Below are 25,096 nucleotides of genomic sequence, written 5' to 3' on the forward strand. Positions count from 1 at the left end.
GATCTCGCTACCTTTAACACATTTCTTGTTTTATTCGCCACGCTAAGAGCCGCGACGGAATCTGAAACGTTCATTTCGTTTTATGGTTTGTTCATTTTGCACCCCATTTTCAATGTGCCCTACGTAGAGAACAGTGTGGTCAGCTTTTTATAACGTTTATAGATTAAATTATTATTTTATTTTATTACTAGGTGAAAGTCCGTAGCTGAAATGCATTCCCGTTCTAGAAAGTGTTGTGTGCCCGGATGCACAGTGAGGAAATCATCGTTTTCCGTTAAAAAAGCGATCCTTAAGAAATGAGTAGAAAATTTTAAAAATCTTAAACTGGTTGGTTAAACATGAAGCAGATTTATTTCCGTCACTACGTGTGACATTTTTGTGATATATTTAAACCTTCCTTTAATTACTTATGAACAATTTAGTAATGGTGAAAATAATACCACGAGCCCAGCACATGTACAAATGGAAGTGGATCAAAATCAAAATTATATAGAAGGTATATTGAAGGAGTCAGTCACATTTCTGTTCATAATTATTACCATTAATTTCAAAACTGTCTTACTATATTTGTAGTGCCTATTTCCATCATTCCAGGCCCACAAACAAGGTGTTTGAAGCAAGTATCATGGACACTTGAACAAACTCCAGAAGGTAATAGTAAAGTTTGTATTCATTCAGCCAGTATCCCCCTTTTTGCTCATTCTTACTGTTAATTACTTGACTATAACTTCAGTCCAGATGTTCCTATAAGAGCAAACAAAGTTTTACGTTGTATCGTAGTGTATATCTCAGGTTATTTAGTGAAACTTTTTAAAAAAGAAATGAAGTGTGATTTTTGTTTACATACAATTATGAATAAATCAGTATACCCACAAATTGAGACTGATTTTATAGAGACAAGAGAATATCTCGTGTCCCAAACTCTAACAAAATTGTTTTAATATACAAGTAGTCAGTAGGACTTTGAGCTATATCTTAAATTATTCAGCAATTTTGCCATGTCGATAATATAACAAAATTTTTATCAAATATTTAAAAAAAAGTAAATTAAAACTCCTTCAATTGTACATTCCATAATGATCTTTATGATTAATGATTAAGGGTATGCTTTTGGCCATAATCAAATTATTTTATCAGTACCATTTTAATACGATATTGATCTTACAATATTTATATTACAAATAAATCAAAAGAGTTTTGAAGGTCTAGTTATGCAGGTATTAGATATTTCGTATATTTTTGAAATGAATAGCTATTTTGAACTTAAATATCGCTTTGTTATAACATCAGCATCATTGATGCATATTAGAGTATTTACAAGAAAAATAAATACCAATATGCCTTAAAATTGATTACTTTTATTTAAATTTGGGAATTTTGATTATTGTTATTCAGAGAAGGTTTTAGGAGAGACCTGAAGGATCTGCAACGGATTTTCAAGTTTAATATTAAGATATATTAAATGCAACTTACATCTTTATGATAATGTGATTGTCAATCATAATGTATTTAAAAATCCATAATTTTAGTATTATTCCTCTATATATAATACATAATAGAATAAAAGCGAGTTCTATTGTTAATATTTTCTCAATATTTTGACCAAAAACACCGACGAAGACTTGTACCATTCAAGATTGTCATGAATGGTTCCAAATATCTATGGTACATAGAATTCGATCTAGTAGTGCGATATTTTAGACCGTTTCATTTAGGGTCAGTTATGTTTTTTTTAAATTTGAAGGAAAGTGTATAGGAACTAGACGGGATTGCTACTTCTTTTTAATTGTAAAATTTGTCCATATTTTGACGACATGTTGTTGTAAAACATCCTAGAGCTGTTAGAACTTCAAAACACATCATTTCCAAGGACGCGATGCTCATAATCACTAAGATTTTCTTATTCAGTTTATTCTAGTGTCTTTTGTACCACCCTGGTTGAGTTTTATGATAATTTATTCATAGAGTGTTCCAGTTTTCAAGATATATTATTGGAGCAGATTTTAGAATATACAGAAAAAGTGAAAGTGCCATCGGAAAAAAAGGTCAGTACAGTAGAAAATAAATGCAAAATGCCATAAAACGTTAAGAGCCGAAACTGAATATCTGGACCACAAATGCAGCGTAGGATAATTTGAAACATAAAAATAACAGTATTATTTCAACAATACGTAAAAAAATATTGAGAAGAACACTGCACAAAAATTAGATAAAACAAAGTAATATTACCGACTTTGACTTGCTTAACGATGAGGTCCAAATATATGATATTCAAAGCAAGGGTACTTAACAATGGATAAATAAAACTCGACGCCGAATGTCTTACAATATTCACAATAATAATAGATTGTTTAGAGTTGCTGAAACTATAATAGCACTCTTATGACGACAAAAGAAACAGAGGCCTCAAAGCTATGGCAAGAGCGCTTCCATCAACAGTCGTGAAAGTCATCAACAAAAGTGAAAAATTAATACAGAACTAAACCAAAATGGGCTTAAATGCTTAAACGCGACAAATAGTTTTAAAAAAGAAAAAAACAAAATTAACAAAGGAGAATTTTTAGAAAATGATACGGACACAAAAAACATTTTTGGTATTTTAGAACAGGTATAAAAGAATTTTAGGGGTTGAAATAAATATAAAACCTCTAAAACATCAGACTTAATACCGCAATGTAAATGATGCCAATTGCATGGACACATACAGTAATTCTGCAGAAGAGAACCCAGATGTGTAAAATATTCAGGTAAACATATCACCACAGAGTGTGACCCAAAGAAGCTAAGCCGAAATGTGCAAACTGCAATGAAGCGCATCCGGCAAGTTATAGAGGATGTGTAGTTGCTAAAACAATACAAGGGAGGAGAAATAGAATAGCTCAAGTTAAAATTCAAGAAACAATAAGTGAAAAGAAACAACTGAAAAAATATAATAACGTTCATGGTGAAATGACTTATGCCCAAAGTATCAGTGAAAATAAGCAAAGAAGGAAGGAAGATGAAGCAACCACCAACGAATTGCTACTTAAACTAATAGGAAAGCTGGACAAACAAGAAAAAATTACCGAATATTTTTACGCTTTATATACGCTACCCTAAAAGTATTCCTAGATATGCAAAAAATAGATATTTGCCTAATATCAGAAACCCATTTAACAAAAGAGTCCTTTAAAAAATTTAGAGGATATACATTTTATCATACCATACATCCAGCTAACACCGCAAGAGAAGGAAGTGTAATAATAATAAAAAAGAACATTTGCCTCCATCAAGAACCCCGGCTCAGTACAGCAGAAAATCAGGTAACAGCACTAACTACAAGGGTACAATAGCCGCAATTTATTGTCCTCCAAGATACAATCAAAAAAAGAAAAATTATTTGAATGTCCTAAGCAACCTGGGAGAAAAATTTATAATTGGAGTTGATTTCAATGCAAAAAATATTAGATGTGGATCCAGAATGACAATAACTAAAGACAATGAACGGCATAAAGCAGCTGCTGAACTACGACGTAGTAACATGTCAACTGGAAAACCAACTTATTAGCCGACTGATCAAGAGAAAACCCCAGACTTGTTAGATTTCTTCATAGTAAGAAACATAACATCCAACTATAAAAAGATCGAAGAAAATTTTGAGCTAAGTTCAGATCATACGCCAGTGATTCTGACGTGAGCGAAAATATAATAGGACAAGAAAAAAACCTAACGTTTACAATCAAGAGAACAGACTGGGAACGATTTGCTGAAGAATTGAACAAACGAATTTAACTAAATGTACCCCTCAAGACAACTGAACAATTAAATTTTGAAGCAGAGAAATTCGTAGTTGATATTCAACAAGCTGCTTTGAATAATTCTCCAGAAATTAATAGTACAACTAAAGGAATTAATTATCCTAAAGAAGTGAAGGAAATGTTAGCCGAAAAACGTAAATTACGAAAAAAATGGCAACAAAACAGAACACCTGAAAATAAAAATAGTTTAAACAATATAACTCAAAGAGTGAAAAGGGAAATACTGGAAATTAAAAACAAAACCATAAATGACTATCTGAGAAATTTGGCACATGATAAAGAAACTGATTACTCAATCTGGAAAGCCCTAAAATATTTAAATCGTTCATGTCTACACAGTTCGTCTATAAGAGACCTATGTAGAAATTAGGCACGTGACAATCACCAAAAAGCAGAAGCATTTGCTGAATATCTAGAAAATACTAATCATCATCAATAATATCAAACCAAACGAAACTAATATTGAACATATTTTGCCGGATATAGAAGCTGAAAATTCGACGATTGAACTAGTGACGCCGAAAGAGTTAAACAAAGTTATTGAAACTGGCATTAACCCCAGGAAATCACCAGGCTACGATTTAATAACAGGAGAACTACTGCAAAAACTACCAAGAAAGGGAATTATAAAACTCACCAACTGGATCAATACAGCATTTAGATTAAAACATGTCCCAGACATTTGAAGATTGAGGAAATTATAATGATCCCAAAACGTGGGAGGTCCCCAAACGAAATAAGAGCCTATAGACCTATATCACTGCTGCCAGTAATATCTAAGGTTTTTGAGAAACTCCTGTTGAAAAGGATAAAACCTATCATATAAAGAAAAAAATCCTAATACCAACACACCAGTTTGGGTTTTTAACAAGCACTCAACAATTGAGCAGGTCCACAGAATAACAGATGTCATTGAAAAAGCCTACGAAAGTAAAAAAGTATGCTCAGCTATATTTTTAGATGTAACACAAGCCTTCTATAAGGTTTGACATGAAGGCCTTGTGCATAAACTACAGAAAATACTACCAAAACAACACACCTAACTATTAAAATTATGCATTACAACCAGAATGTTCAGAGTCAAACTAGAAGAAGCTTACTCTACAATAAAAGAAGCTAAAGCAGGTGTACCACAAGGAAGTGTACTGGGATCAATGCTTTATCTGCTCTTCACTTGTGTTATACCTCAAATGGAAAATATTACGAAGGCTACATTTGCTGATTGATACTGCGATTATAGCTGTCATAGATAATACTGAAGAAGCCTCACGAAAATTACAACAGGCAAGTGACAGTTTAAATAATTGGACACAAGCATGGAAAATAAGAATTAATGAAAGTAAATCTGTACATGTGCAGTTCATAATATAAACAGACCGTACAAGCACCAATAAGTTTAAATAACAGTATCATTCCATATAGCAACAACGCTAAACATCTTTGAATGAATCTCGATGCAAAACTTCGCTGGAAGGAACATATAAAGAAGAAAAGAAACGAACTGGGGTTGCAAAATAGGAAAATCTACTGGCTAATGGGAAGAAAGTCACAATTAACAGTATATAATAAATTGCTATTATATAAGCAAATGCTAAAACCTATATGAACATACGGAGTTCAATTATGGGGATGTTCTGCAAAGAGTAACATAAATCAAATAAGTTTTTCAGAACAAAGTCCTGAGAGGTATTGTGGGTGCACCCAAATACTATAGGACCTGTTACCTACATCAAGACCTTCAGACACCCACAGTCAGTCAAGAAATCAAGAGAATTGCAAGGGAGCATGAGGAAAGATTCCATTCTCATACGAATATTGAAATATTGCAACTATTGGATATCACCGGAATACGCCACAGACTCAAAAAAATCAAATCACCTGATCTTGTGTAGCGTTATGTAGTGAGGTGCATATATTAAAAAATTCAGCAGTGACACGTATTACAATATATACACAATATAGTAATTAAATAATTTAAAAAATGTTAAACATACAGCCTGTGGTTCACGATTAATAATACCCGGAAAACCCATCGAACTATTCGCAGCAATATATATACTACATGTAATTATTGTATTATATTATATATAATTATGCAATTATCAGACCTACTGGACTTTTACATTTCGGAGGGCATCTCTTCAAATCAAATACAAATCGAGAGATTTTGCGAAGTATCATTTGATCACACTCCAGTGCTGTTAGCACTAGGTGCGACAAATCTGAAAAACAAACAAACCCAATTCTACTAACACATTTACTAGCAGAGACCCGTTTAGTCTTATAATGCAAGAACGTATAACCTATTCCAACCGAGAGTTATAGGATCTACAATAGATACAAATCCTGTTCATAAGGCCGATGTTGCTGTAAATCAGATTTTTCCAATGGAAGTTGCCATAGAAATTTATATTAACATCAATCCTAAAAAGGCTGGTTAATAAAAGAGCTTCCACGAAAAGGAACAATCATGTTGACATTGCTTATAAAACCTGATAGACCAGTATACCAAGTTAGATCTTACCAGCGTATTTCGCTGTTACCTACGATATCACTATTATATGAGAAACTGCTGTCAAAACGCATTAAGTAATTTATAGAAATACCAGATTTCCAATTTGCAGTTTGAAATCACCACTCAAAAATGGACCAAGCGCATAGAGTAACAGCGGTGATTAAAAAGGCATTCGAAGAAAAGAAATACTGCCCTGCAATATTACTGGACGTCTCACAAGCTTTTGACCGGGTATGGCATTTGGGATTAATATACAAAATGAACAGATTGCTTCCGCCCAATTACTAGCGACTCCTCGAATAATAACATTTTGAAAAAATTTAGAGTTTTAGATGAACGAGCAATCTCTACACTCAATGCTATTTCAGCTGAAGGTCCACGTATCCCTACAACAGTTTTAGCAGTTTTCATATTAAAAATTGTCTAACTAAGGCTATAGATAACGTACAAGTAGCAGTAAAAAAATCTACAAATGGACTAGAGAAAAAATATGGCTTAATCGCTCCAAATCCGTCCATGTTAATTTTGAATTGAAGCAAAATGACAAAAACATAATTATATCACTAGACAGATGCTGAAAAATATGGCTTAATCGCTCCAAATCCGTCCATGTTAATTTTGAATTGAAGCAAAATGACAGAAGCCTAATTATATCACTTGACAGATGCCTGATTCAAGCAGAATCAGCTAAATACGTCGAAATACGAATAAATATTTTTTTTAGATTTATATTTAGGTTAAACTAAAAACCTCATGTTAGACAAAAAGCAGAGCAGGTTAGACTCAAAGTCAAGCAATTGTATTGGTTAATTGGAATATACTCTCTACCTGACCTAAAATCAAAGAGATTGGTTTATCAGTCAATCATAAAGCCAATTTGGATCCATGGTGTGCACATACGGGGTTGACAAATGCCATATATTTATAATACGCCAAACATCAAACAGTTTTGCGAATAATTATCAATGACCTCGAAATCAAATGGTTACAAGAAGTGATCCAAGATTTCGCCTTGAAATACGGTTACATAATCACAGTAACGTGGAAGCTATACAGCTATTGGACAACACGCAGGAAATCAGAAGATCGAAGCGAACCAAACCACAGGGACTTGTTTAGTGTGTATAAGTGTATCAGTGTATAGGTGTTATATTACCCGTAATTCATAATTTAAGGCAAGTCAATAATAATAACTGTGTGGTTGCTTCTGTTAATATAAACTATAACTAAAATTAATATAACAATAAATTAAACACTAATCATTATTGTATGCCACTCGAACGTATTCTTTCGGTGGCGGCTATTCCACAAACAAGGAACCATTCAGAGCGTATTCTTGAAACGTAGATACGGCTCCGTCAGACAGATGGATCATGTGTCGTTCCCTACATATATAGAAAAAATTACAAATATTCCACAATAACGACAACTTGGCGTTACCACCGGCAAGCCTTTTGTCAGATCTGATATATTGATTGTTTTGATTAAATCGTTCTGACGAAGAAACGTCTGCAAGTCTTAGACAATAGGTGAATTGTAAGTTTATCAAATTCTATTATTAAATAAAAGTGAAAAATACATCAAATTAGTAAAATAATATGAAATATTATTTAATAAATCCAACTCAATCTGGCTCTACTTTATATTTCGATAATGCAGTTAGTGTAATTAACATGTTTTTCGCTTGAAACTTAAATATTCTAAATGTAGAACGTACCATACAATTAGACATAATTCCTAAAATTGTTATTAAACTTTTAAAATTAAAATTGGTCCCAACGCTTCTTTTAGTGAAGAAAATATTGCTTAAAATGACGAAATTGCAATAGAGCTAGATCAAATTTTTATCCCCAAAGCTTTATGGTAAACGAATATCCCCAGACGGCATTACAACATTTCATATAAGTAATCTGTCGGTATTAAAATAACTTGTGGATTCGGGAGCTTCTTTATTTTGAATTATTCTTTTTTTATGGTAAAAATGAAATAGAAAAATTTAATATACTTGGAATAAATGTAACCTCTATTACATACTCTCACAGCAAAAATCTCTTAATATGTTTTCAAAAAATCTCCTTTCGATGGTATTTAGGATTTATATTTTCTAGTGAATGTTTTTCAGGTTTTGAATTCTCATGGCTTATAAGCGGGGAAAGCTATCAACTATTTTTAATCAAAGACAATCCTCGTCCAAATATTCATCCAATTCAAAAGATGCAAAGAAGCAAATTAGGTGAAACAAATTTTTAACAAAATATTTAAATTTTGATTTACAACATAAAATTAAATATGTACATATATATGTTTTGGCATTGTTTTGGATAAGGATGAACCTTTGACTTTCAGTTGTAAAATAAAATATCACATAAAAACAAATTTTGAAAATCCCAAAATTACTAAATCTATGGGTGCTGTTATAACCTAAAACAAGAAATTAAAAATAAAATTTAAAATTTATTTGATTAGAGAATATTAGAATATCGCCATGAAATTCTCCAATTGGGGTAGCGCCGAAAATACTTGACCAACTAAGAAAATGAAATCCATGGTAGATTTCGTATATCAAGAAATTAAAGTGAATTTTAAAAAAATATATAGGTCTTTTTGATATTCTAAATTTGTTTAAAATTTCGATGAAATTGTGAAACCTCTTAATTCCATATTTTCCAATTTTAAAAAAACTATAGGTCTTTTTGATATTCTAAATTTGTTTAAAATTTCTTGAAACCTCTTAATTCCATATTAAAAAAATAAGAACATATTTTGAAAAATGTAAAAAAATTATAACATCTGATAGTATTTTAATGTATCCTAACTTTGATAAACAATTCATATTAACAACAGATGCTTAAAATGTTGTAACTTGTTTAATTCTTTCCGACTTGAGGGATAATGGTAAAACGGAACGACCGGGAAGCTTCTCGAATATTAACAAACACGGAAATAAAATACTAAACAATTGAAATAGGATCATTGTCAATTGTTTGGAAAACTAATCCTTTTAGACCTTATATTTTTGGAGTAATATTTCAATTAGCCACCGATCACAGATCAGAAATAATCAAAATCTCGAAATACAAAGAAAAATATTAATAAACTATATTTAAAATTATTTTAGTTATAGTCACACAGTAGTCGTATATTGTAGGCAAATTTAGATTATTTGCCTTAATACATTTTAGTTCCATTTATTCATTTATGGTTTTTTGCTGCTGGTGGCACTAAACTTATTTTTGTTTCTGTGAAATATGATAAATAATCCAAATGAAATCGAAGCGCCCTAAAGGTTTAAATGTTAGAAATCGGAAAAATGAAGAAAACGAGACTCAAACGTTTAATACAAATCCTAGTACTATGCAAAACTATATTTATATTGCTTAAAACTATATTATAATGTGATATTTTAGTATTTGAAAAATCTAATTAACAGAAAAAATTATTTAGTATGTTTGTGAATTAGGTTAACGTATTGCAGACTTAAGATAAACTGCAATATTTCAATATGCAGCTAGCCGCAAATCTGTAAATCCTCCACTAAACTATATGTAAATAATAATTCTCATTCTCATTCTCATTCTCATGATCTGTCGTCAATTTGCCCTCGAATGACAGATTTTAAGTGGTGTTTCTATCCTTTAGTAGATGTTTCTGCACCACAGTCATCATTATAATGAAATGCTATGTCTTGTTATCACACAACAGAGTAGGAATAGGGATTTTATGGAGATTTCTTTTGTTGTGTATTAGAACAATTAGTATTATTTGGTTTAAAATTTTTTAACCAACAACTAATTTCAGCATGGGCCTTTTTGCAATGATTGAGTACAAACGGATGAGTTCTTTCTTGATTTAAATTAACTATTCGTATATTCCCAGAATTTTTTATTTCTATTGCCGCTTCACCGTAAAAAGATATAGTCCGTATTCAATGTTATTTAATACAGTGCCTCAAATTAGGTCGTTGTGGTAAATGAATCAAGTGAAATTTTCCATAATCACTAAGAGATGGGCTATAAGAAAATATAGATCGGTATTGTTAACCAATTACATAGAGGGCACCTGATTCGCTCATCGAGGCAGACGTGGTATCGGGACCGAGCGATGGGAATGCTGAGATGTACACTTTTTGGATACAAAGGCTGACGTACTTGATATACGATTGATATTGTAATCACCGTTACAACGCCTAGTATATTATCAAGATAGTGACCATTATAATATTTGTAGAATATTTGTACTTTATTTACCAAGAAATAATAGTATTTCATACAGGACATTGACGCCAATTCAGATAGTTGTTGCATTATAGGCAAGTTAACTCGGAAATTATCTGTTAGTAAACCCAAGAATAAGGTCTGTTACATATTTTTCCTGTACTATTATATATAGCTTAACATTCAAATAGTAACTATTTATTGTATAGCATGTACCGGACTTTGACAGATTGACTTGCCTTAACAATTATAATGTTATCACTTACCCCTAATTTTTAGTTTAGATTAATTGCATATCCAAACCATCCTAGCTTGTGCACTAGAAGCACCAGATGAGGAATTTTACAACGCCATACAGCATTTTTACGCTAATTCAGTAATTTCTAGCTTCTGTTCTGATAAGACGACAACCAAAGTTTCTACACAGTCTGATTTTACCATTTTTGTTGGGGATAATCCATCGGCTATTTTATCACTGTCACCACTTATTTTAATACAGAAATTCTTATTTAACTCACTGTTATAACCTCAGCACAGATGTTATAGTCTTTAAAATGTTCATTATATTCTAACCTTATTTGTTTAAATAAGAGGCCTCTATTGGTCCGACAGGTAAGACAAGCCAATGCGTTTCGATCAACGAACTAACGGAGACTGTTCTGGAACCATTCGGTGGTGCGGCACGGGAACATATCGACAACGTGCAGTCGACCTAATATTATTTTGATCTCGAATGGAAGTTGTTGAATAATATTTCCAACTTCTAGTGTCACATTCCCGCCGAGTTAATTTGTTTAATTTTATGTATTTCTTTCACTTCCAAGGTCAACTATTAAAAAAAGTATATGGATATAAGGGATGAATAAAATATAGATATATTTTAACAGCTACTGCTACTGGAAAATACTTCGATATTTCACAAAAAATATGTAGATATTTTTAATAAAAAATAAAAATATTGATATATAGGCCGATGTTCTGTAAATACTGTAAAAAGTATATTAAAATATGGAAATATTTATAAACCTTTAAAATTAAGTAGCGAGGTAAACCTAATTTTTAAAATTAAATATCCTTTTTCAATGTATATTAAAAATAATGTAAAGGATTTTATTATGTTTATAGAATGAATATCTTTAAATATTGAAGGAAATATCGAAAAATATAAATATCGGTTTATCAATCGAAAACATCGATTTTCATTCGCCATCTCTAGTTTACTCTGTGATCTATAACAAATTGCTAAAAAATGTGAAAAAAAAATTGCTCCTATGAAATATTTTAAAGTTTAAGTGCGTTTATTTATGTGTGAATCGCTTATGATATAACTCAAATTTATTCCAAACTTTCTTAAACATGCTGCAACTGTTATTGTTGTAAGTGTTGTTCGATTATGTTTTACATTTTGGAAATGTTTTTTTTTTCAGATCGTGTTAGAAATAAAGTCAGTATTTTAAATTAAGATTTAACATACACACAGGGCACGGCCCAAAAAATATCGATATTATTTAAATATTGTAAAATGTACATTAAAGTATCGAATTTATTAATAAATCTTTTATATTAAGTAGTGAAGTGAACCTAATCTTTTAAAATTAAGTACCAAATTTAATTGTTTATTAAAAATAGTTAGAAGGTTTTATAATATTTATGGAATACTTTTAAAAAATATCGGTTGACGTAACTATCGATATATCGGAGGTTACAATCGATTTGGTTTCGTCATATCTAATTTATTCTTTGATCTTCAGTATATGTAACCAATAAGAAAACATAAAATATTTTGACAAAAGAATTTGATAAACAATATTTGCTACCTTGAAATATTTTAAGTGCATTTATTCACGTATAAACGTTTAATATTTAACTTAAAAACATATAATACAGAAATTTAAACAATGGAGATATTAAGAGACTAATATATGACCAAAGAATTTAAAACTAATACTTACCGATATTTTACAGTCCCAATGAAAAAGTTATTTGTCTATACAATAACTCACATCACATAAGAATATCAAGGATGGAATTACATTTGAAGAATTACATTACCTACATACATTTGAAGAAGTGCAAAGCTGCTAACAGCGGGAATATTGTACTAGTCCCTTGTGATTACAATACATGTCACCGTGTATTATTTAATAAAGAAAACCAATACAGTACTTTTTTATATATTAGTTACACCATAGTACCTGCCCCGATAAAAAGTGTATAGAATTGCAGCTAATAAAAGAAGGCAGTGAAGTTGAAAAGGTGGTAACACCTCTAGAACCTATTAAACTTGTACCAGTTGATGATAGTTGGGATAATGTAATTTATGATTTTAATAAAAGAATATAATGCAGAGCAATATTGTCTCGAACATAAAGTATTGAGAAGTTTAGACACACGGTCTGCTTTAAAGAGACGGAATTTTCAGAATTCTGAAAGACAGAGAACAGGACAACTTACAGACACTGCCGTATCCAATAAATCCAAATTGAATAGTTGTCAGGATCGTGAAAATGTAATATGAAGTTTTGAGTTCTTCTTCAAAAATTGGTTTCTTTTTAGACAAACGTACCACAAGCACCAGTGGTTTCATCACAAACAAAGACAAAACACATGACGCAATAAGTGATATAATAATGAAAAATTGGAAAAGTCCAAAAGCTATTTTATCCAAACCAAATAAATTATGTTCTATATTAAAATTTTATTATAAGTGTGCGATATGAAGTGTTTATGCGATTTATTGAAAATTCATTGTTTTATGTTATAAAAATGTGCTTAATTTGTGTTTACTAACTATATGTCATTGACTTATGCAGTTGACAAATTTTTTAAGAGATAAATAGTTTATTCTTTGTAAAACTTATTCATTATTCTATTTTTTTATTGTTAACATATTCATTGATTTTTTTTATTTTATTACTTCGGTTATCTCATCATTTGGTGTCTTGATATGCCAATAAGTAGAAGCCTTGTTGAGTACCAAGTTCTGCTTGCTTATGATTAAAAACTAGATGACTAAAAATAATCAAAATAATAAGAAATCTATATACAAAACTACATTCCTCCATAGAAAATGCCGCCATATAACTCAATTTAATTTCAAATGAACATTGGATCAATTAGAAGACAGCATTAGATAAATGTGTGTTATATTTTTAAGGGGGATAAATTCTCCAGAAATTCATTTTATATTGGTGTTATGCGCCAAAAGTGATAAGCTATAAAATACATAGTAAGATATTAAACACTAAATGTATTCAAATTATTTTTTGTCTTTCCGCTCAAAGAAGTTTTATTAAAGAGGTTGGACAGTAGGAGGTAACAAGTGTTCGATTGTTTTACACAATGAAAATATTTATTCTATTCTCAGATCGTATTAGACATAAAGTCATTAATTTAAGATGCGATTCAGAACACAAATCCACAGAGCAACTGGAAAGAACATCGTATTTGTAGTACAAATATATAGTTATATTTAAGAAAGTAAAGAGGGCTTGCAAAAGGGGCATACCTATGTGGGATACTCAAAAAACGGGGGCCATCACGAGCGACGTTACTATGAACGTTTACGGCCAGGCTGCCAGCACAGGAGTAGCCAACCAATCTGTGGTCACCACAACAGACGTGGATAGGTCTACATTACGGACGAGAGTAGCAGACACGACATGCATATAAATGTCGGCAGCCAGCCCTCCATTCCATGGGATACATGCAGTCTGACGAACAGGAAGCTTTTCCGCCAGCAGTATAGAATAATTCAAAAATTAGGAATAGAGTTGACATCGTTTGATCAAATATATAGATAATGTTTATGTTAAGTTCATAGTACCACCGAACTCCTGCCCGAGCAAGACGTATATTATAAGGATCATAAGAAAAAAAAAAGAAAACAGAAAAAGAATCATTGAATATACCAGGATATTAAGAGAATTTAAAATGGTGTCTGGCGGTCGGACCTCACCGAAGGAATAAACTGCAGGTCACCCCCAAAAAGTAAAAAAATTTATTTCACAGAAGTTATAAAATACACAGTATGGAAAGTATAAAATGGAACTATAAAGAAAAAATCATCAACAAGGTAAGACATTTTAAAAGATCAAGTAGCTAAAAGTATGTCTCCGTTATAGAAAAACCAGAATAAAAACCACCATATTCCAAGAGCAGGCCGGAGTGAAGTCTTGCAAGGTCAGGGTGGCCGAATGTTAGACACAAATAATTGATTAGAGACGCCTATATGGTAAATGCGCTTTTATGCACGATTGCATAAATAAATGTTTTGCTGCCCTGAAATACAAATATGTAAAACGCTACGGGGCAAGCTCGAGTTAAAGCCTCACGGGCACGATGAAGATTCCAGCTTGATTAATTCTGTGATGTGGCCATAACCGACTTATTCATAAAGTATAAATACAGAGCGGCCCAGTTGAACTCAGTATTTTAATTGCCCAATTACCTTCATCAAATCTGTTCTAAAAATATTATAATGGATGCACATCGCCTGTAGAGTAATTTTTTAACTTTGTGTCATTTTTTATGGTCAAGCATTAAAACAAGTCATTTTTCCAAAAAATGTATTAATTAATTATAAAATCTATGACAAGAAATATAATAGTTTATTGATGAATTAACGTTTGAAATTTAAATACTAAAAACGTTGATAACATGAACTCGTAATAAAAATAAATATTTAGCTATTGAATTTTACGATTCATATGAATGCTACAAAAAGACAACTTAATAAACCTAACAAGTTCACGGTAAGATGGAATGTACTACCTTACTTCAGTTATCTGGTATCTTTATGGACTCATTCTTCTACCCACGCCCACCACACCTCTATCGGGTGGACCTTAAAAATGGACAAAACTGTCCTCTCAAGTTCACCGAACAGCGAGTGATTCTTATAGCTGTATTTTACGCCTTATTCCAGACCAGGCTCTAGCATACATGTATACCCAAATATATATTAAGTTGCTCATCCTTTTTCCAAAGTACTGTCAACCCCTACTGTCCAATTCCCCAATTCTCCTATAATTCGCTTTCTCCAGCAAGTTTGGACTCCCTCAAGTTGTTATATTTGGGAATTAAAAAGCAGATGCAGTCTGCCGTCTACTCTCTGATGAGAACGTGGATCACGCCCTTTTTATTTGTACTATAGAAAATAAAGGATTGTCATTAACGACGCGTTTACATTTTGTCCAAGTATTGACTGAGATCTGGAAAACTTTCTTTATTTTATGTGTATCCTGAAAAACAACAAAATAAAATATTAGATATGTTAAAAAAGAATTTCGTATATTAGTACAGTACTAGCTTTTATAATAAATAAATAATCTGATAAATAATTATGTTTCCAGAAAAATTATAATATTAAAACGTAAAATTCAATAATAAAACGATCGAATATTAGATACATGACTTAAGGTATGGTATTTGGTATATTTTTTAGACATATTAAACTTGAAGAAATATCTCCAAAAATTAAATTATAAATGCGAAACATTTTAAGGCATATTTTTTCAACAAGCATGTTTACACATCCAATTAAATCTATAGAAGAAATCAGGTATTTTTTTTGTTTGGTATTTTCATTAAAAGTTGAAACATTTGTTAATATAATAATTTGTTAACGATTGTTAATGTTTTATTAGTCCCCCTATTCTAAATGGCCAAAAAGTAAGAATTCTTTAAACCGAAAGTAATATACCATTAATCTAACATATCTTGCGAATGTTACAATACATATGTTAGACATATAATAATTGGGTGGATGCGCCTATATACTGAATCGGCTTCTATATTGTTGAATAATTAAATATTAAGAGTAGTTGTTTTGTATATAAAATCGTAAAACAGCTACGGCGCATGCTCGTGATAAAGCCACCCAGATAGGTTGAAGATCCCTCCCTCTTGATTCATTTATCTGTTGTGGCTTTAACCAAGTTGTTTGAAAAGTATAAATATAGATGGACTAAGTTGTATCCAGTACTTTAATTGTCCAAACCCCTACACCAAGTCGATTCTGGAGAATTATCTGAGAATGGATAGAAATCCTAAATCAACCGGGATATAATTATTTCAACAATTCAAAATTGCTACTTATACACCGCTGTATCATCAGGTGAGGCTTTCTGCGATATCGAACGGATTTCTAACATTCAATACCAAATAAAGATGGAGTGAAAATTTAATTGTATAAAAGATTTATCTGAATTTCACACTGACAAACATGTTCAATAAGTCTGGGCTGGACGTCTGCCCAGACTACTGACCTGTTAATAATATATTAACTAATAGGCAAGCATACAAGACAACATACGACGGGTAGTAGGAATGATCTAACCGCCACCACGATGGATTCCTTTGTTACCCATTGGAATCCTGTAAATAGAATTAAGAATAAAATTCACTCCATTAAATATGATTTGAAAAAATTAATTAAGAGCGCGTTGCCATTTTTTTGCTTAATAATGGGTATGATCTATAAATCAAAAGTAAATATATATATATATCAAAATAAATCAAACAGAGACATAATTAATATCGTTGTTCTTAATGTTCAAGATACCAGACAGCACATTTGTTTCGAAATTTTCACACATCTGCAAATTTTCGTTCAATACTCTATATAGTGCGTGTTTTATTTGTTCCAGAGTACGGAAGAAATATTTAAAAATGAAACCAAAAGAACTGTACACTAACTCTCCTAATATATATCATTCTCTAATTATATATTCATCTAAATAATTTATGAGTATCCCACTAGCTGACTAGCATGCCGTTTCAATCCTCTTTAATCAATGCTATATTCACTTAGGAGACTTTGAGCTTTTTTATTGCAGAGCCTTATAAACTAACAATAGAAATAAGTCAATTGAAATCCAAACGGCATATATTTAAAAGCCTGGAAGCTAAAATACTTGGGGCCAGGAATACGGAAGAATGTGAAACCCACGATAGAAATACAAGCCTATATCTGTTGTAATTTTTGGCGATTTTGACAGACACATCTGGTCAGATTGTTCGCTGACGGTTTCACGGTAACATACTACTGGCTCGGATAAATTAACTTGAATGCTACCATGATCCCCCTCCAAGGCCTTCAGACAGATATCTAAGTGGAACTCTCCGGCACCGACAATGATGTATTCGCCAGATTTTTCAATGCCACATTGTATCATAGGATCGGATTTGGCCAAACGTTTCAAACCCGAAGTCAACAAGTCAAACCTGCAAATATTTCCAGATGGGACATCTTCATGGAAAAAAGCATGGAAACGATTTTTATGAGAAGTGGGTATCATTTTAGACACATATATCGTCAGAGGACCTTTAGGTAGTTCTTAATACCTTAAAACAAAAAAGCGAAGTACAGTAATTTGCATATACTAAAAAATAATAAAAAATTGATAATTGTTCAGTTTATACCAATCATTCATAGTGAATCAGCATAGAGTTGTAAACTACATATAGCCATGTATAAATAAATACTAAAATTTCACGCGTTTTAAAAATTCATACATGTGGACCTTCGTATAACATTTCGATTCTGTATTTCTCAGCAGTTACAGGGGATGGCCCGTGAACGGTAATCATCTGAAGCAAAGTCTCAACAACAGGTAACCATGTCCGCCTAAATTGTTTTCCATCCTTATCCTCGTGGTCATATTTCAAGTTAGTGCGCAGTGTAGAGAGAAGGGCTTCATATTCTTCTTTCCTAAAATAAATATTTTATTTACACCCAAAAACTACAAATATATAATGCATCCTCAATATAATAGCATGTCACCATAGGATATAAAGATAGAGGTAACGTGAAAGCATTTAATACCTAGGCATATAATTTTCTTGCAACGCACTGCCAACAATATAATTATTTCCTAATTACTTAATAAAAGTTATTTTGTAATCTATGTAGTGGCCTAAATGTGCTGGAAAATTATTTTTTTTAAATAATAAAACACATGTTTACTTGCAGTTCATAATCAAGTCAAAAATTTTGTATATGGAATTCAAGAAGTATATGCAAAACGACCTTTTGTTATCATTATCCTATTTTTGGGTTGAAATATTCCTAACCCCATAGATTGTTAAACGTCAGAAAATTTGGTAAAGTTATTCAGCATCCAACTGCAATTTCAAATGGGTATGGTCCGTATTGTTCATGAACAAGATTGGCTTAATACGTTCGTCGATAGCCTGACGTAACATAGTTTCCCTTTGTAAACACACCTGCAAATAATTCATTATTACCAAATTGTTTCTAACTTTATTCATAATTTATAGCGATTTAGCAGCATCAGTAGCACCAATCATTAACCAATGTCGGCCTGGGGCGGTTGGAGATGACATCGCGATTAATTAAAAGATTGTAAAGACACTACAAGATTCTCTTTTCAATGTTTCCTACTTTACTTCGGAAATTCTTAATAAGTTTTCTTTACCACAGAAATATATTTATATATGCATTATTTAAAATTTTAATTTTTGTTTAGTAAAATTAGTACAAAGTGAAGTAACACCAAAAATACTTCCATAATTATTTAATTTATTATACAAAAAATTATTTAGGAATTTACATACCCATAACACAATCTACTACAACAAGAGCACCATCAGTTACATCAAGTGTACTACTAGGTCGGATTAAGTTACTTGAATTCTAGCATGATCCTCCTCCAAGGCCTTCAGACAGATTTCTAAGTGGAGGTCTCTGTCACCGGCAATGATGTTTTCGCTAGATTCTTCAACGACACATTGTACCATAAGATCAGACGTAGCCAAACGTTTCAAACCTGAAGACAAATGACACAGACCTTAGTAATAATCACACAATAAATGCGAACATTTGCGTACCTTCTACAGGTTTTGGTGAATCGGCCGGATTCTTGGATTCCACAGCTACACGAATTTCATGACATTCAAGATCTGCATGTTTGTGAATGTGGTGATGGTATCGGGCTTAACCAAAAATTGATCCAGACCGAACAAAGTGCAAATATTTCCAGATGAGACATCTTCCATGGCTTCTATATACCGACCAATCATGAGGATGGCATGAGGATGGATGGCAGGATAGCACCCTTCATGCCGCTGGCTACATCACCGGAACAAACAGGACTAAAATCGTAGAAATAACCTTTATGAGAAGTGGGTACCATTATAGACACATATCATCATTTTACCGTTAGGATAAGAGTTCTTAATACCTAAAAACAAATAAAGCAAAGTATAGTCATTTGCAAATATTAAAAAAATAATAAATTGGTAATTGTTGTTTAGTTTATACCAATCATTCACAGTGAATCAGCCTAGAGTTGTAAACTACAAATCTTCATGTACAAATAAACACCAAAATTTAATGCGTTTTAAAAATCCATATAGGTGACACATACCAAGAGCGGCTTCATCATCATGTGGACCTTCGTATAACACTTTCATTCTGTATTTCAGAGCAGTTACTGGGGATGGTAAATGAACGGCAATCATCTGAAGCAAAGGCCCACAAGCAGGTAACCATGTCCGACTAAATTGTGTTCCATCCTTATCCTTGTCTTCACATTTCAGGTCAATGCGCAGAGTGGAGTGAAGAGCTTCATATACTTCTTTACTAAAATAGAAATTTTAGTTACACCCAAGAACTACAAGTATATAATGCATTCTCGATATAACAACTTGTTACCATAGGATATAAAGATAGAGGTAACATGAAAGCGTTTAATACTTGGCTTATAATTTTCTTCCAATGCACTGCCAACAATATATTTATTAATAATAATTTCATAAAAGTTATTTTGTAAACTATATAGTGGCCTAATTGTGCTGGAAGAATTAATTTTTTTTTAAATAACAAAATACATGTTTACTTGCAGTTCATAAACAGGTCAAAAATTTTGTAGATGGGATTCAAGATGTACATGGAAAACAATATTTTGTGATCATTATCCTGTTTTTGGGTTGAAATATTCCTAACCCCATAGATTGTTAAACGTCAGAAAATTTGGTAAAGTTAATCAGCATCCAACTGTAATTTCAAATGGGTATGGTCCATCTTGTTCATGAACAAGATTGGCTTAATACGTTCGCCGATAGCCTGACTTAACATAGTTTCCGTTCGTACATACACCTGAAAATAATTCATTATTACAAAATTGTTTCTAACTTTATTCATAATTTATAGCGAATTAGCAGCATCAGTAGCACCAATCATTAACCAATGTCGGCCTGGGGCGGTTGGAGATGACATCGCGATTAATTAAAAGATTGTAGACACTACAAGATTCTTTTTTCGATGTTTCCTACTTTAATTCGGAAATTCTTAATAAGTTGTCTTTACCACAGAAATATATTTATATATGCATTATTTAAAATTTTAATTTTTGTTTAGTAAAATTAATATAAAGTGAAGTAACACCAAAAATACTTACATAATTATTTTATTTATTATACAAATAATAATTTAGGAATTTACATACCCATGACACAATCTACTACAACAAGAGCACCACCAGTTATACCAACGGTATTACTGGCACCGGCAATGATGTTTTCGCTAGATTCTTCAATGACACATTGTACCATAAGGCCAAACGTTTCAAACGTAAAGTCAAATGACGAAGACCTTAGTGATAATCACACAATAAAAGCGAACATTTGCATACCTTCTACAGGTTTTGGTGAATCGGCCGGATTCTTGGGTTCCACAGCTACGTACAACGAGAGTTACGCTGAATTTCATGACATTTAAGTTCTGCATGTTTATGAATGTGGGGATGGTATCGGGCTTAACCAAAAATTGATCCAAACCGAACAAAGTGCAAATATTTCCAGATGGGACATCTTCAATGACTTCTATATAACGGCCAATCATGAGGATGGCTCCCTGAATTGTCTTCTCGTTTAAATCTTCTTTCCTGATGCCACATATTTAGGTTTTGGAATAGGAGCCTTCATGCCGGTGGCTACTTTACCGGAAAAAACAGGACCAAAATCGTAGAAATAACCCTTATGAGAAATGGGTACCATTTTAGACACATATCATCATAGGACCGTTAGGATCACAGTTCTTAATACCTAAAAACAAAAAAAGCAAAGTATTGTCATATGCAAATATTAAAAAAATAATAAAAAATTGGTAATTGTTGTTTAGTTTATACCAATCATTCACAGTGAATCAGCCTAGAGTTGTAAATTATAAATAATCACGTACAAATAAATACCAAAATTTAAGGCGTTTTAAAAACCATATAGGTGACACATACCAAGAGCGGCTTCATCATCATGTGGACTTTCGTATAAAATTTCCATTCTGTATTTCAGAGCAGTTACTGGGGATGGTAAATGAACCGCAATCATCTGAAGCAAAGACCCACAAGCAGGTAACCATATCCAACTAAATTGTTTTCCATCCTTATCCTTGTCTTCATATTTCAAGTTAATGCGCAGTGTAGACAGAATATTCTTCTTTCCTAAAATATAAATTTTAGTTACACCCAAGAACTAAAAATATATAATGCATTCTGGATATAACAGCTTGTCACCATAGGATATAAAGATACAGGTAACATGAAAGAGTTTAATACCTAGGCTTATAATTTTCTTTCAATGCACTGCCAACAATATATTTATTTCCTAATAACTTCATAAAAGTTATTTTGTAAACTATATAGTGGCCTAATTGTTATGGAAGAATTTTTTTGTTAATAATAAAACAGATGTTTACTTGCAGTTCATAATCAAGTCAAAAATTTTGTAGATGGGATTCAAGATGTACATGTAAAACGACCTTTTGTAATTATTATTCTGTTTTTGGGTTGAAATATTCAGAAAGTTATTCAGCATCCAACTGCAATTTCAAATGGGTACGGTCCATCTTGTTCATGAACACGAATGTCTTAATACGTTCGTCGATAGCCTGACGTCACATAGTTTCCGGTTGTAAATTGTTTCTAACTTAATTCATAATTTATAGCGAATTAGATCAGTAGCACCAATCATCAACCGATGACGGCCTGGGGCGTTTGGAGATGACATCACGATTAATTAAAAGATTGTAAAGACACTACAATGTTTCCTACTTTAATTCGGAAGTTCTTAATAAATTGTCTTTACAACAGAAATATATTTAGATATGCGTTATTGCATTTGCATTGAATTGCATTATGCATGTTCTTTAGTAAAATTAATACAAAGTGAAGTAATACCAAAAATACATACATAATTATTTTATTTATTATACAAATAATTATTTAGGAATTTACTTATTCGAAACACAATCTACTACAAGAGCACCATCAGTTATACGAAGGGCAGTAGTTACTTCAGAACGGAAATCTATGTGCCCAGAGGAACCAATCAAATTAATCAAGAAAACTTTCTATTCTTTTTCGCGTTAATCAATATTATTTATGAAAGAAGTTAGTATTTTTGTTATAACAAATACCCAGTTTTATTTTAAAGAGATAAAGCTTCAGAATCACTAATCAAAATTATCACATAAGTTCAGTGGTTTGTAAATTTCGTCGTTCAATATTTCAAAAGACTACATATTCTTAATATGCTTATAAATCTGTCTTGTTAATTTTTTCCGGTGTCTGTAAAATGTATTTCTCTAACTTTGGCATCAGCAATAATAACAGTTTTTGCTACTAAGGAGTCTGTTAAAAATGATTTTCCGTTATCAGCGTGAGCTATGACGGATATATTACGGATGTTTCGTTTTTTGACCATCATGGCACAAATTTCATCTGCTGTAAAATTCACCTATATCAAAAATAAATGTCAAGAATTCGTAATGTTTAAAAACATAAAACAAATTTCTGTAATAACAGAAGAAAGCTCATACTATTGTTTGTATATTAAAATAAAGTTTAACCGTCTGGTGTATTTTATGCTATTGATTTAAAATTACATTTTCTTGTAGTTATTAAACTAAGTGTCAATCCCATGTATATTCTTACCATATTTGAAATAACTGGAGTAATAAAAATAATAAAATTCTCAATTTTATAATAGAAATCTATTCAAAATAATTTATTGTTAACTAATTCACAAATATGTAAACATTTAAACTACATAGTTATTATATATAGATACTACTTAGTTACTATATATATTATATACATTATGGATTTCATACTGTTGTGTAATGTTCAAAATCGAAGCAGTCCAACTAACAATCCATTTAATACCAAATTAAAACGAAGCAACACAACACCCGGTAGATATTTTAATTCAAATTATTATCTTTCCTTCTTAATTTTTAAGCAGATCTTCAGTAAACTGAAAACTGTGCGGATCAAAAGTTCCAACATATAATGTATTTTGGGGCATTCCAATAGCGATGAGACGTAATTTCACATTTCATGTTCCAGGAAATTGCGAAAAGTTACAAATGTAAATTGTGCTGCTCTCTCTGATATATCTCTTCGTGGTATATTGTATTCCTTTTAGTATTTTGTAGAAAATTGTCTATCTGTAGTCATGTCTGTGTAGTAGTGCGTCTGTAGTTGTTTGTTTATTACGAGATAACGCCAAAAGCATTTTTAAAATTGTATCCGTTATGATCAGAACTTGAGTATAACCCTTGTTTTTGATCGAAAGACCCTCATAATCAATATCTCAAGCATATCAACATATTTTTCACTCTTCATGGAATTTTCCCAATACGCATCACATATACAACAACTGCTGCGAATACATCTTAGGAAAACGAAATAAAGGAACATTTTGACGTTTTTAAAACATTTTTTGTATTTCTTCGCCATCCATATTAATACTAATCGTCTATATTAATATACTTCAGACCTATCATAGTTTTCGGAATATAAATAGGTCATACCTTATTTCCAATCCATCAGTAGTTTTATATATTTTAAAATTGGTTTTACTGATCACATCCCAGTTTATGACGACATCTAATTCCTGGAGCAAACCCTTATCATGTACAACAAATATATAAAAATATCAATTGGGCCGCCCGTAAAACTCCTGTAAGTTCACAGGTGCGGACATTGAATACCCTCTTTGTTCCTTGACTTGAAAATATCTGCATCATAAGCTTTATGTCTGTCGATTTCTCGGAAATTTGTTGTTTGTAGGATGTTTCTGCACCACTGTCATCATTATAATGAAATGCTATGTCTTGTTATCACACAACAGAGTAGGAATAGGGAATTTACGGAGATTTCTTTTGTTCTATAGTAGAACAATTAGTATTATTTAGTTTAAAATTTTTTAACCGACAATTAATTTCCGACAGAACAGGAAGAATGAGGGACGGTGCTTTGAACTTGCTTAAAATTCTTTTTTTTCTTAATTTAAATTAACTATTCGTATATTCCCACAATTTTTTATTTCTATTGCCGCTTCAGATTAAAAAGACATAGTCCCTATTCAACGATTCTGAATACAGTGCATCAAAATATGTCGTTGTGGTAAATGAATCAAGTGAAATTTTCCATAATCACTAAGAGATGGACCGTAAGAAAATATAGATCGGCATTGTTGACCAATAACATAGAGGTCACCTAATGACTCATTCGCTAATCGAGGTGGACGTGGTAACGGGTCCG

General features: G+C 31.7%; 2 pseudogenes; both read right to left on the bottom strand.

Annotated features, from left to right (window-relative positions):
• Window positions 1-17,198: 17,198 nt before the first annotated feature.
• LOC143205715 (eukaryotic translation elongation factor 2-like) lies at window positions 17,199-24,361 on the bottom strand (annotated as a pseudogene).
• On the bottom strand, window positions 19,568-20,628 carry LOC143205716 (eukaryotic translation elongation factor 2-like; annotated as a pseudogene).
• Window positions 24,362-25,096: the final 735 nt, after the last annotated feature.

This window comes from Rhynchophorus ferrugineus, unplaced genomic scaffold (assembly GCF_030347505.1).
Source record: "Rhynchophorus ferrugineus isolate W39M unplaced genomic scaffold, kcgeb_rfMv2 rfM14, whole genome shotgun sequence".
NCBI lineage: Eukaryota > Metazoa > Arthropoda > Insecta > Coleoptera > Curculionidae > Rhynchophorus > Rhynchophorus ferrugineus.